The sequence below is a fragment of the Teleopsis dalmanni genome, unplaced genomic scaffold (assembly GCF_002237135.1).
Source record: "Teleopsis dalmanni isolate 2A unplaced genomic scaffold, ASM223713v2 unscaffolded_contig_4532, whole genome shotgun sequence".
In the NCBI taxonomy this organism is placed as follows: Eukaryota; Metazoa; Arthropoda; class Insecta; order Diptera; family Diopsidae; genus Teleopsis; species Teleopsis dalmanni.
In genome coordinates, this window is record NW_024035914.1 from 1 (window position 1) to 2,967 (window position 2,967).

Consider the following 2,967-nt stretch of genomic DNA (forward strand, 5'->3'; position numbering starts at 1 on the left):
ATATACGGGATTATTCCGCCGAGCTATTAATGTTTCCAGGACGTCTGATAAATGCTGTTCAAATTGATATTTTTTAAACAGAGAACATTTAGTCCTTCGAATAAATACCAAAGTGTCACGAATAGATGATGTCATGATATCAGACAGTGATAGAAAATCAAAGCCAGTCACTAAATATATGACTGGACGTTTCAACCACATCCAAGCAGAGCTGGCATTAGATAATCTATATCTCTATTCTATAGCTTCTTCTCTATATTATATTTCCTAAGAAACTATAAGGACGAACCGGATTAACTGTTTCGTTTTTTTTTTTTTTGCTAGAGGCTTTGCTAGGGGCTTAATAGTAGACTAAATCGAATTGACGAATATATTCCACAAATAAAAAACTGAAATATATAAATAAGTAAAAATAGAATATATGCAGGTGCATGATGTTAGGTATTCAAGCACATTTATTGATTGTCCAGAACAATCAGGTAATACTCTCACTAGTTCACAATTAGGCATATACTTTGAAAGTATTATAAGCACACCTTTGCTAAATTTAACGGTGATCGTTCGAATCATTACAGTTGTGTTGAATAAAATGAAATATCATAGGAAAGAGACTTCATTAAACATTTGACTTCCTTTACCAAACATGTACAAATTGCGGGACCTATTTTTACACATTGTAATTTAATATATATTGAATATACTTTCTTACCTAATCGCTGGTCCTTCACGAAACTCTAGGATTTGCATATTCTGATATGCATAGTGGATCATGGATGTATAACGTATCCAGCTAAGTCCTTCTGGTATTCTTGATGATAGATAACCACCAAATAATTGAGTAGCTAAGGTGTACAACGCACTAAGTGTTATACTAACATTCATGTCCATGCAGCAGGCACCTATGAAGAAACCGACACTTTGTGCGACAATTGTATTGAGCAACAGGAAGACCAACATCAGTAGAAAAAGTTTCAAGCTACAGAGATTGAGAAGATCAATATTTTTAAATAAAAAATCAAATAGATTAAAGTTTTTACCTTGTACATCCCAGCATTGGATATGATATCATGAGGTAGACCGTAGGTAGTGTTACAACCAGCGGTAACTCTCCAAACATTTTCGCTAAATAATATGCGGATAGCCTATAAGCGCCGGAACGTCTCTCTTTGCTTATGACTTCACGTTCAGAGGGGACTAAAAAAATTTTAATTCAATGAAAAAAAAAAATATATGTTAGTTTCAATATGTATATATATTCAAAACAAAGTGTTTTTTTAGTATATCAGATTGTGGATATGATATGGTTATGGGTGTTGAACGCCATGGGTTACCTATTTAAGATTATTTAGATTCTATTTTTGAATTAATTTTTAAAACAAAGCAAACGGAATGAGTTCTACAGATTAATATACATAGTGAATGTATTAGTTAATTTAATATTAGTTAATGTTTTTTGCCATTATTAATAAAAAGATATTATAATTCAATACCGTCAATGATTTATCTCATTCTAACTATAATATAGTCAATGCTTACATGAATTTAATGCACCGAATAACGCAAAGAGCATCCAATAAGTTTGAGAAAAGAACATCCACCCCTGTAGATCATGCAGAAACTCTTCAGTACGCGGTATTTGGAACCAGATCGCACCTGCCATCAATGCTAGACCCACTGTTTGAAACCAATTCAATTTTGAGAGCATGCGCGGTTTAGCTTCCTTGAAATTACGACTCGACAACACACGAAACTGTGTGTGGAATCGCGTTGGATAATCAAGCCAATCGTCAGCATCTTCGTAGTGTTGACAATCACTCGAAGCTGAACTGAAGTTTGATTGCGAATCTGTGCCACACCAGAGCTGTTGCGCTGCTTCCTCGCAGGAGTTGTGATGATCTCCCATCATCAACATTGCATCATGACTTATATGATGATTATTGTGATTATTATGGATGTCCTTGTAGTAGTTATTGATGATATCATTGATCAGAGCATCATGTTGATGGGTTTTATCGTTCACTAAAACACCAGTTGCTGTTGTGGCAATTGTTGTTGTACTGAATCCATCAGTTCCATTTGTTGCCGTTACTGTGAGGCCATTTTCGTTGTTGTGATGATTGTTCTGATGATCGTGTAAAGTATGTAGCTGCGATTGATTGTGATGATTATTAGTGTTGAGTGTAATGCAATTGCGATTTAGAAAATTCTGGTTTTTCGGTGTTTCGATTTTTTTGTGGTTTTGTTGTTTTTTTGATTTTTTTTGTCTTTACGGTTTGGTGTGGTTGTGGTTTTGGCTTGGTGTTTTTTTGAAGTGCGGCTTTGTTGTACTGTCTTTGCGGTGGCTGTGCGTTTCGTCTGTTTGTGTGGTTCGCATTGATGGATGGCCATGGTAGGGTTTGTCTTACTCCGTCTCCTGTTTTCGAGGGGGTGCGTACCGTGAAAATGCGTGCTTACTGCTGCTAATCAACGAACTAGTCGAGCTCGTAAACTCTTAAAAATGCTAATGTAACCATTAGCTCTTACATTGCCTACTCTTACACAATGTCAGTGCCTGCAATACTCATGGTTGAAATTGTTACTTACATCCAATAGCATTAGACATGGATTGGTTAGTAGTTCACATGCAATGTTGGCTCGCTTCTTTTCACCACCGGAAAGGCCGCGATTTAGATAATCCCCGAATTTCGTTTGTTGACAAAAATTTAATTCCAGCGTTTCCAATAAGCAATCAACCAGTTTCATTTTTTCTTCCCTTGGAATTTTCTCTGGCAAGCGCAATAGCGCTGTATACATGACGGTCTCTCTGAGCGTTAGGCCCGAAAAGAAAATTTCCTCTTGCAGCACATAGCAGATTTTACGACGCCATTTCTTTGAGAGCGGTTCGCGGTTAAGATAAATGCTACCACCATCAGTGCGTCGTTGGCCACTTAGACAGTCAAGTAGTGTTGTTTTCCCACTGCCTGATGG

The 2,967-nt window shown here is 36.6% G+C and overlaps 1 pseudogene; it reads right to left on the reverse strand.

Moving 5' to 3' along the window:
• Positions 1-690: 690 nt before the first annotated feature.
• LOC119665332 lies at positions 691-2,964 on the reverse strand (annotated as a pseudogene).
• Positions 2,965-2,967: the final 3 nt, after the last annotated feature.